At 31.9% G+C, this 11,947-nt stretch overlaps 1 pseudogene across 1 annotated transcript; it reads right to left on the bottom strand.

Moving 5' to 3' along the window:
• Positions 1-1,378: 1,378 nt before the first annotated feature.
• Positions 1,379-10,880, bottom strand: LOC144557522 (uncharacterized; annotated as a pseudogene). Its single transcript, XR_013512689.1, has 4 exons — positions 10,512-10,880; positions 8,766-8,925; positions 7,267-7,961; positions 1,379-1,566 (listed from the first exon to the last, which is right to left on the bottom strand). The product of XR_013512689.1 is annotated as an uncharacterized LOC144557522 (transcript).
• Between the last annotated feature and the right edge of the window lie 1,067 nt (positions 10,881-11,947).

Below are 11,947 nucleotides of genomic sequence, written 5' to 3'. Positions count from 1 at the left end.
GTTGATTAAATTGTTGTCGAGCATTGGCATTCTGTTAATTATGATTATATATATCTGTTTGAACTGTTATTGTTTGGGTTTCATTTTTGAATATAGAGTCTGATTGCAAGTCCAATAATCTAAACTGTGGCAAATTTCGCATTGAGAATTTATTCTCACCCCCCACCCTCCTGATTATTTTCAAGTTTTTATTATGGACGCAGCAAGTGAGGATATTGGTGATGCATATAAAAGATCCACTGCCTTGCATGTATATGTGACACCTGATAGATACACGCGGCAGGCTGTCAGACCCGGTGGATTTGGGGTGTGACAGTTGTAGCACTGTCGAGTCTCACCTCTATACCGTGTGTTACCTGAGTTGGAGACCGCTAGTGCTGACCTCACTCCTGGAGGTCCTCCTGTCTCAGCCTGTAGCCTCATCCGGCTCTCCTCCTGTATCATGGCTGATACTGCCTCCGCAAGCGAGGGAATCTTGTTCCTGCTCAATAACATAGCCACCCTCAATTCAAATGCTGGGGCCACCTGCTTGAGGAACAACATAGTCCTATCCTCCATGGATGCGTCTCTCTCTGAACATGTAGGGTGTGAGCAACATGGTCGAACCCTGTAGTGATTATGCTCTAACCATAAACGCTCTAGCTCTATGGCATATTCCTGCACGGTCTTCGCCCCTTGTACTACATCCGAGATCTCCCCCTTGATCTGATACACCCTCATGATATTCCCCACATCATCATAAGTTCTTTTCAACTTGTCCTAGACATCTTGTATCTTTTCCAAGCCATCCATATTGTCTGTAATAGACGAAGGCAGCAAGCTCAGAAGCCAGATGTACATCTGCATGTGAGAATGCAAGTATATATGCAACCTCATGCATTACTTCTGTAAATTACTTGAGAATATTTCCAATTAATTGATGTTAAGCTTTAGCAATTTGCTGAAAGTTGTACACTGACAAGAATAATTAAAAGAAACAAAATATGGGTTGGCGCACAACCATATATAGGCAATCATTATATATTTTCAATCTACAATAGATCAACTACATTCTTATTCGATGTTTTAAGCCTTAATTTCTTTTAGTTAAGCATTGACAATTTCGATCATACTAGAAAATTTCTTATTAAGATTTCTATATAGCAACATTTGCTCTAAGACATCATAATTATTTAGGTGTACATTTGCTCTAAGGCATCATACTGCCTAAGGGCTAAAACAAGGAAAATAAAACACCGATCCTCATATTAACCTATAATTGACCGTGTAAATTAGCATAAAGCCCTTTTGTCAGGAATATTATTGTTACAATAATTTTCTAATTTGATCTCTGCTATTGATGATAAAATTTCCTAAATGTACAATTTACAACAACAACTCTAATATGAATACTTTATTGGGACTAATTTGCAAACAAATGATGTATGTTTACAGAAGAATTTAAACCATTACGTCACAAGTCTCTCCATCCATCTGGCAACCGCCACCTTTTATGCCAATAAATTGAAACCCTTGACCACAAAGGGAACCCAAAACTGTACTCCAAGGCTTCATCTGATACCCCACCTATTGTTAGAAATATATTTTGAAAACACAAAATTTATTTAAATAAATATTTATGTTAATATTAACGTTTTAATTTTATGAATTATGGAGCTAATGGTGAATCATTTGATTAATCCAATTTATACATAAAACTTACTATCAACCGCCACAGAAAATCAAATCAAATAGATATGGTAGAGAGCAAGCTGTCTCATTGAATTAATCAGTGTTTTAAATAGCGCGCTATAGCGTTTTCCGACCAAAAAAGCTATGGCGCTATGCCCAAATAGCGCCGCTATAGCGTGCTATTCTGCGCTATAGCGCCGCTATAGCGCGCTATTCTGCGCTATAGCGCCGCTATTTGAGCATAGCGCGATTTTTTTAACCCGTACGCTATTTCGCGATAAACGCTATTTAAACCATTGGAATTAATTGATAATAACTTGGAGGCTTGGAGCACCTTACGCAGGAAATAAATCTTTCCATTTGTGCTTTGTTCATGTCTTTGATACAATTTGTAAATCTTGCCATATAATCAATTGAATTAATTTGCTAGCTTGCTTCAGCTGCACAAGCAATGAAATCAAATATCCGTTAATTTGCCAGCTGCACAAGCAATGAAATCAATTAAATTAATTTGCCCGCATGACTACCATTTATTATCGTTTCATTTCCATTGATCCATTCCTGTTCAATTTTCTTAATAACAAAAGAAACGGTAATATATTGAATATTATTTTTAAGAGTCATGAATTCACAAATTGATTGATATCTATGGTTTTGCGCACATACCATTTGGAAAGCAATCATCCAATAATTGATATACTCTCTTCTTCCTGTTAGCTCCATATATCATAAATTCAGTTTCTATTCTCCCACAAATAAATATTTTCTTTATAAAAACATATTATTCTGCTATCATTGTTGAAAAAAGCTACATCAACCTCTACCACGGTTGCGCCCGAAGGTAGAGGAATACCGACGTAACTTGGGGCAAGCTTAACCGATTATTCCTGCGCTTAGGACGGGAAGTTGCCTTAGGTCCGCATTTTGCAGCTCCGGGTAACAAAGTTTTAATTATATTCTTGATTATATTTTTTAATATAATTGTTATTTATTTAATGATCAAAATTCAGATTTAAAATTAGTTGGTTAGTTCATATTTTTCCAACAATCTAAGGCAATAACCCGTAATCTGAATTTGATCAAATTAAAATTCTGATTTTAATTATCTTATATATTGTAGAATTAATTCGTGGATCAATTTTAATTTAGTTTATCTATGTTACATTGTTTAATATGATTATTAGAAAGAAAATAAAACTGATTACACTTCTGTTAAGTGTTTGGATAGTAATTAAAATAAATCCAGAAATCTGGATTTTCAACTTCTAATTTAAACTCTTTAAATTAGATTGTGAGCTAAATATAAAGTTATTTGAATGTATATTATAGGTTGATATATATTTATAGTTATATTTTGTAGACTCCAGTTTCTTAAAGCTTTAACGATTAATGAAAGAAATTGGATCTCCAATAAATATATATATATATATATATATATATATATATATATATATATATATATATATATATATATATATATATATATATATATATATATGTTACAATAAAAATATTGCAGAAAATTTAAAAGTTAATATACTGATCCTACCAAACTATTTAAAAAAAAAAACAAAGCTCTCAGATTTCTTATTAAAGATTTAGAAATCTGATTTTTTAATCTTGACTCAATAATTAGAGTTACAAGTTATTTTCTGAGAAAAAAAAAAGGAATGAAGTTACTAGATTATTTAGTAATTCCTATTTGTAAATAAAATAAAGTTAGCAACATAATACAAATAAATTTTTAGGTTCATCGGTAAATAAAAAAAATACCATTAAATAAAAAAAAATTAATGAAGAAACATTAACTGTGAGCAATGATTTATCATTACTCTAATATTTTATAACCGATTAATTATAATTAATTATTATAAATAGAAAAACTGAAAAGCCCTTATTAATGCTCTTATAATTGCCTCTGTAATTAATTTCATTAACCACCTTGATTACCTCTTTGATGACCAGAGAAATCAAAAGAAACTATGAGCATTTGTTTCTTAAATTAACACATGAAATTAGTGTTAGATTCATATAATTAAAAAATAGAGGAATCAACAAGTGATATACAACCCATCTAATCAATATTAATATTGATAATTTCCCTCATCTAATGTCGCCCATATAATTAGATGAAATATTATATTAAATATTGAAAAAGTTGTGACTTGCAATAGTATAGTATAATTTGAATTTATATGGCTGTTTTCTAATTAAATTGTTAATCATGGTAATTATATCTTTAATGTTTATAATTATGTATTTAATGATTGGGAATATTGAACATAGAATATTAAGCAGTTATATTCTTGAAAGACATTCTCACTTGTCCAATCAGAAAATGCTATGTCATTTTTGTGTGTGTGTCTAATCAATATTAAATTGATTGTAGATATTCTTAATTTTATTTTAAGGGACATTAAAATCTGATTTCCAAATGGATATTCTACATTAGTAAATTGAACTTGACTTTCTATTCAGTCAATTTATAATTTTAAAACGGAATATACATTTGCAATTGGAGGCCTTATTTTAATACTTTCTTATGGTCATAGTAACCAAAATATATAATTATGTTGAGATATTTTGTTCTTGAATAACTATACAAAACAATCTAGATAATATATATATATTTAAAAAAAAAAATCATGATCAAAATTATATTTTACTTATTACCAACTTCTAAGAAAAATTATCATAATGTAAAAAAAAATATGATTAGTAATAATTTACAAACAGAGAGAAAACTATTACAATTTAATAATGTTCCATAATAATAAATATTCTCTAATATTATACTATTAGTTTCATTGATGCCAAAAGTAAGAATTGTGATATCGAAGGGTTTATTTTTCCAAATAAATGAATATGTCAGTCTTATTTTCAGATTAAATAAAAATAATCCATGACATCTATGTAAAACAAATGTGATAAATATTGTAGTATTCCAATTTTATAAATATAATAATAAATCAAAATATTTAATATATTGTTGTCAGGTGAGATTTTAATTATATATTATTATAATTTGAAAGATAACAAAAGTAAATTGAAATATTGAATATTATTTGATATAAGAAGAAAGAGAAATGTGGGTGTATAATTAAAATAATAATTTAAATAATTGTGATCAATTTTATTGATTGAGAATTTATTTTACTCATTTAATCATGATTACTATATAGCATACATGATTCATAATGTTATATTAAGAAATAAATAAGATGTCAACCTTATTATTTGATATATAACAGAATAATATGAGGGTTCAAATGTTTATTAAAATATATATAAACCTACCCTAAGTTATATATGGCATGAAATTATAAATGCATAAATTAAATTTTAATACTGATTATGTGTTTATAGAATGCTTTAACATTATGTTATATATAGTTAATTGTGGAGATTAAAATGTTAAAGAAATATTAAATTAACCCTACGATATGTATGGCATGAATATTGAATATATGTCCTTGATTTTAATTTTATGAGGAATTATGATAAATTTTAATAAGAAAACGAAATGTGGGGGGTGTGAAATAAAATGTACTCATTGAATTATTGATCATGATAACTAATATATATATTGATTGTGATTATAGCTAATATGTATTAAATGAGACTACTTTATAATTTTCTCGTATGTTGCAAACAAATGTGAGAATTTAAATTATCATATATCATGACATGAGGTGATAAAAAATTTATTGAGATATACATGCTTAATCTATCTTGATATCTTAAATTACTTTGATTGTATTAGAATGCATGATTTTGACATTCTATTAAAAATACTATTATTGTTAGCTCATATATTTTATTCTAAGTACGTGTGATTAATTTTATGTCACATGTTGCTACAAAATTAATGATATGCTTTTGAAAGCATTATTTCTAATTATAATAATTTGGTGAATATTATTTTGCAAGTGATTTATAAATAAATAAAAATTACTTGCATGCTTGAGCAATAAATGATAATTCATTGACATAAAAATGTTAATGATGGACTAAAAGTTAAAGTCCATGTGTATATAGGACGAAAGTCCTAGAGTCATCGAGGGGGATGGGATTTAGCCTAATGTGCCAATCTGGTGTGGGAACCCAACCTCTGTGATGGGCGATCCCCTGAAGGGGTTCAATGGGTAAGAACAAGCAGATAGGTTGGCCAAGGAGCACAAGAATATTTTAGATATGGAACTTCCGTTCCAAACCCATCCCTATGGTGATCAGTGCTTCTGTGTAGTGTAATAAGATGAGTATCCCAAGTCGGTAATTCGTGAGATGTGACTCTACACACATCCCAGAGGGAACTCTTCTATATGAGAATGACCTTATATAAAAGGCCGCAGCTACTGAGTTTAGGCAACCCGTAGAATATTCTCATGAAAAAATCAAGTTAATGTGCATGGCCTCAAACGCACAACCCGCGATGTAGTTTTCTGTACTGTGTGTGTAATAATGTAAGTTCCGATCAAAGGAATCGTTGTTCAAGACCTGGTTCACTTCGATCTCCTCGGACTGAAATTATTGACACTAAGCGAAATCAAAACATTTTGCCCAATGCACAGTATAAACAATGGTAGCAGAAATATTTATATATATGTTTTTTAGTTTATTTTATTTTTAATTAAATTTTGAGTTTTGTGGGGGATTGTTAGAAATATATTTTGAAAACACAAAATTTATTTAAATAAATATTTATGTTAATATTAACGTTTTAATTTTATGAATTATGGAGTTAATGGTGAATCATTTGATTAATCCAATTTATACATGAAACTTACTATCAACCGCCACAGAAAATCAAATCAAATAGATATGGTAGAGAGCAAGCTGTCTCATTGAATTAATTGATAATAACTTGGAGGCTTGGAGCACCTTACGCAGGAAATAAATCTTTCCATTTGTGCTTTGTTCATGTCTTTGATACAATTTGTAAATCTTGCCATATAATCAATTGAATTAATTTGCTAGCTTGCTTCAGCTGCACAAGCAATGAAATCAAATATCCGTTAATTTGCCAGCTGCACAAGCAATGAAATCAATTAAATTAATTTGCCCGCATGACTACCATTTATTATCGTTTCATTTCCATTGATCCATTCCTGTTCAATTTTCTTAATAACAAAAGAAACGGTAATATATTGAATATTATTTTTAAGAGTCATGAATTCACAAATTGATTGATATCTATGGTTTTGCGCACATACCATTTGGAAAGCAATCATCCAATAATTGATATACTCTCTTCTTCCTGTTAGCTCCATATATCATAAATTCAATTTCTATTCTCCCACAAATAAATATTTTCTTTATAAAAACATATTATTCTGCTATCATTGTTGAAAAAAGCTACATCAACCTCTACCACGGTTGCGCCCGAAGGTAGAGGAATACCGGCGTAACTTGGGGCAAGCTTAACCGATTATTCCTGCGCTTAGGACGGGAAGTTGTCTTAGGTCCGCATTTTGCAGCTCCGGGTAACAAAGTTTTAATTATATTCTTGATTATATTTTTTAATATAATTATTATTTATTTAATGATCAAAATTCAGATTTAAAATTAGTTGATTAGTTCATATTTTTCCAACACCTATAGCCAAAGGCAACCACACATACCTAGAATCCCTCAAATTGGCCGGGTTCCATCGATCTGCCATGAAAATAAACATGCCGGGTAGCTCAGGAAGCGGGAGTACAAAAGTGCTCTGTGAAAAAAAAGTTGTATGACGAAAAATTACATTCCCTCCGATACAGGGGTTCCCTAGGGTTTCCCATGGACCCATCATTGACTCTGCTGCATGAGCCATGTGGTTGTAATAAATGCCTTGAAATTTAAATAATGCCGGTGCCTCCCTATGCTTTCTTACAAAAATCCTTCTGAACTCGTTACTTGTATTGAGATAGTCATCTGTAAGCGGACTTACATGCAACTCAGTATTATCCTTTGAAGAATAAATCAAGTATGCCTTTCTGTTGTCATCTTTAAAGATGGTCATGTCGCGGCTTTCACAGCCATGTGGTTGTAAACTGTACAAGTACTGAAATGGACCAGTAGGGTTTTGGCTTGTGGCAACACCAACTGATGCCTTGGAGTAATTTGCATTATCTATGTGCATCCACATGACATAGCTTTTTGTTATGTCATTGTATATTACTTTAGGGCGTTCTAGCACATTTGTGGAGATCATGATTCTCATCCTTTTCTTCACTGCCAAGAACAATTCCTTCATTCCTCCAAGACCACAAATCCTTGGACGAGTAGCAGCTGACACCGATTACATCAACCTGGTATAATATTGGAGTTTTTGTTAGTTCATAGGAAGATCAATTAGAGACTCAACCTACACTCTGTTAGTTTACTGATGCGGCGCAATAGAGAGTCACACATTACAGATGAATTTAACAAATTAAAAAATTATATGCCACCGTGATAACTACAAAACAAAAAGGAACAGAAAAAACTATTTTAATTTTTTTATTCTTTTGGTCACGCATCTCGTTAGCATGACTGTATGACTGGTATGTAATTTTAGTCCATACAGTAATAAAGCGCCAGTAGGGTGCTTAAATATCCAACTGGTACAAAAGAGAATATATCCAATGCTCCTTCAGTGTGAGTCCTTTTGCTATATATCTCATTAGATAAAATGCCCATTCATATCTTGCTATATATCTCTCATTAGATATATAATTACAGATTCCATCAATTTTTGTCAGTAATTAATATTGCTGTTGGGTCTAGTTTAACAGATTAACCATTCCACGTCAGCATTTGTTGGGACTTCAGCCCATTTTTCTACTGAAATTTCTTTTTTCAGACCAGAATTGTGCAAATTTAAATTGTCGGAGACCAAATGGGAGGGAAACATTAACAACTAAGCCCTCAATATAGAATTCATTAAGTCAACTAAACACAAAATAAAACCTGACCAGCAAAAATAAGAAAACAGCTGACAACCTGAAATCAATTAGATACCAATCCACCACAGACTGGTACATAATCCTGCAGAAATGTATCAGACCTATGATTATTGTAACAAAAGAATCAAAACAGAATAAACAAAACAAAAGTAAGCAATTTTTCCATACCCGTGCATCTGCCTTCTGGTGAGACAGATATGTGGGGCCATCCTTATTCTCCCCATACCAATAAAACATTCTTGTTCCTTCATCATACAAAATGCTTCCCATCAGTATCGAGCCAAATATGACCCGGATAGATATAACCCGTACCAGTATTGTCATTCCCCTCAGCTAGGGCTGCTAATGAGTCGAGCCGGCTCGCGAATCAATGAGTTAAGCGGCTTAATATTTCATAATGAATTAGACTCGAAACTAAAAAATGCCCTAACTCGACTCGGCTCACTTTTGAAAGAAAAAAGCTCGGCTTGGCTCGACTCATGTAAACACTTGGCTCGACTCGTGAGCTCGCAAGTCGGCTCGTGATCCGACTCATATTACATGTTAAAAAAATGATCATTTAATTATTTTAAAGAAATGATTGAAGTGGGATAGAGATATTATTGTGACTTTAAATTATATGTTGAAAAACTTTGATTATTTTTTAAAGAAATGATCTAAAGAAATTTGAAAAAAAATTTCATTTTTTTAAAATAATTTTAAAATGCCGGCTCATATTACATGTTGAAAAAGAAAAAATTTGAAATTTGAATTCTGAAAAAATTTGAAATCTGAAAAAAATTTGAAATATGAAAAATTTGAAATCTGAAAAATTTTGAAATCTGAAAAATTTGAAATCTGAAAAAATTTGAAATCTGAAAAATTTGAAATCTGAAAAAAATTGAAATATGAACAAATTTAAAATCTGAAAAAATTTGAAATCTGAAAAAATTTGAAATCTGAAAAATTTGAAATCTGAAAAAATTTGAAATCTGAACAAAATTTGAAATCTGAAAAATTTGAAATCTGAAAAATTTGAAATTTGAAAACAATTTGAAATCTGAAAAAATTTGAAATCTGAAAAATTTGAAATCTCAAAAAAAATTGAAAACTGAAAAAATTTGAAATCTGAAAAATTTGAAATCTGAAAAATTTGAAATCTGAAAAATTGGAAATCTGAAAAAATTTGAAATCTGAAAAATTTGAAATCTGAAAAATTTTGAAATCTGAAAAATTTTGAAATCTGAAAAAAATTTGAAATATGAAAAATTTGAAATCTGAAAAAATTTGAAATTTGAAATCTGAAAAATTTGAAATCTGAAAAAAATTTGAAATCTGAAAAAATTTGAAATTTGAGAAAAATTTGAAATCTGAAAAATTTTGAAATCTGAAAAAATTAAAATCTGAAAAAATTAAAATCTGAAAAAAATTTGAAATCTGAAAAAATTTGAAATCTGAAAAAAATTGAAATCTGAAGAATTTGAAATCTGAAAAATTTGAAATCTGAAAAATTTGAAATCTGAAAAAATTTGAAATCTGAAAAAAATTTGAAATCTGAAAAATTTTGAATTCTGAAAAATTTGAAGGTGGGACCCATGACAAATGAAGATATACATGTATTACAAATTTGAAAAAATTCGTCTCTACATGTAAATTAATTAAATATCAGCATGAAGGTAGGCCTCATAGCAAATGAAGATATACATGTATTAAAAATATGAGTCGGCTCGTGAGCCGGCTTGCGAGTTTGTGAAACGAGTCGAGCTTTTTCTTTTATGAGCCGAGTCGAGTCAAGCTTTTTCTTTAATGAGCCGAGTCAAGCTGAGTTTTTTCTTTCAAAAATGAGCCGAGTTAAGAGCCGAATCATTGGGCTACAATTGACGAGCCGAGTCGAGTTTGAGCCGAATCTTAATCATTAGCAGCTCTATCCTTAGCCAGAGGATTGACAGCGCTCTTCATGTCAGGAAAGAATAGTTCATGCACTTCTGTCGACTTATCCAAAAATCCATCAATAATCGTTGGCAGTTTATGCGAGCCTTTTCTTCTTACTGCTCGAGGGTTGCGATGCCGACGGCTCCTGGCTGTTGTCACATGAAGTGGCTCCTCTTCTACTGTTTCCAACTCTTTTGTGATCGAATCTTGGTCAGAGTAGTATACTGGTGGTTGAATTTGATTTGGTTGAATTTGGTTCAGAGTGTACAAATGGAATAATAGTACTATGCCGAGAATAGACCAACTGAAGAGATATAGATGGCATCTCTTTCCAGGTTTGAGGTGCCTGTTTCGGAACCTCATATATATGGAGCTTTTTAAACAGAAGCCTGTGGCTTTGCTTGTGTCACACCCCCGGACAACCCGTCGCGCATTTATGCGCTAGGCGTTAAGCACATCACATACATCATCAATAAAAACATTCAACAAGCCACTTTATTAAAAATAAATGAAGTTCACAAACAAACAGAAAAGGGACAATATGTCAGACATGACTAGTCAAACAGTCACTGCCATGTCCACACAATATATTGTTCATACAAATATAAAATAAACAGAGAGTGGCTATCTTAACAACTTCCGCTAATTTCCTCACTCGCGGCCTTCCTCCATGCTTTCTTCTTCGTTTCCTGGAACCCACATAACAGGTGGTACGGTGAGAGATCGAACTAACTCTCAGTACGGGATTTAGTTCCAGCCCGGTGCTTTTACAAATCAATGCATTTAATTCCCCAAATAACATAAAAAGGAGGTTTTTGAATTTTTCCCCATGTCCCTATCAATTCGGATATGCAAATCACTTTAAAATAACCAGTTTTTATTCCCGCCCCTTTTTAACTCATTTCAAAAGGTTTTAAAATTCCATACTCTGGGAATCCATGCCCGTACATGAAAACCCGGCGAATCGCCACGCAAGGACGACCCGATTATCACACTCTAGATGGGCCATTTCGGGGACCCATCCGGCGAACCGCCGCGAATTTGGCGACCCGTTCTGTTCTGTTCTGTTCTGTCCTGTTCACACACTGGGCTGCCACACATGGACAGCCCGCTTTTCAAAAACAGATGCAGAGCCGCCTCACACGGACGGCCCCAATTTAAAACGATTCATTCAAGTTCCCCATTCTCAAATTCACAATTCAATTCCTATCAATTCAATTTCATGCATCAAGAGTTCCTATCATGCAATTCTACACAAATTCAAACGATTGTTCGACATTCACAACATGCAGTTTATCCACCAGATTAAGAAAAATGACTACTTACCTCAATCCATGCATTTTTTTGTATTATTTGTAAAAAGACCAGGAACCCGCACCTGTATTTTCAGTGCCTTCGTTTGAGCGGTTGTCAGGATCTCGTGTATTCTCAGCGTCTCC

This window comes from Carex rostrata, chromosome 7 (assembly GCF_964058835.1).
Source record: "Carex rostrata chromosome 7, lpCarRost1.2, whole genome shotgun sequence".
NCBI lineage: Eukaryota > Viridiplantae > Streptophyta > Magnoliopsida > Poales > Cyperaceae > Carex > Carex rostrata.
The sequence above is the reverse complement of the archived record's forward strand: the minus strand, read 5'-3'. Positions and strand labels throughout refer to the sequence as shown.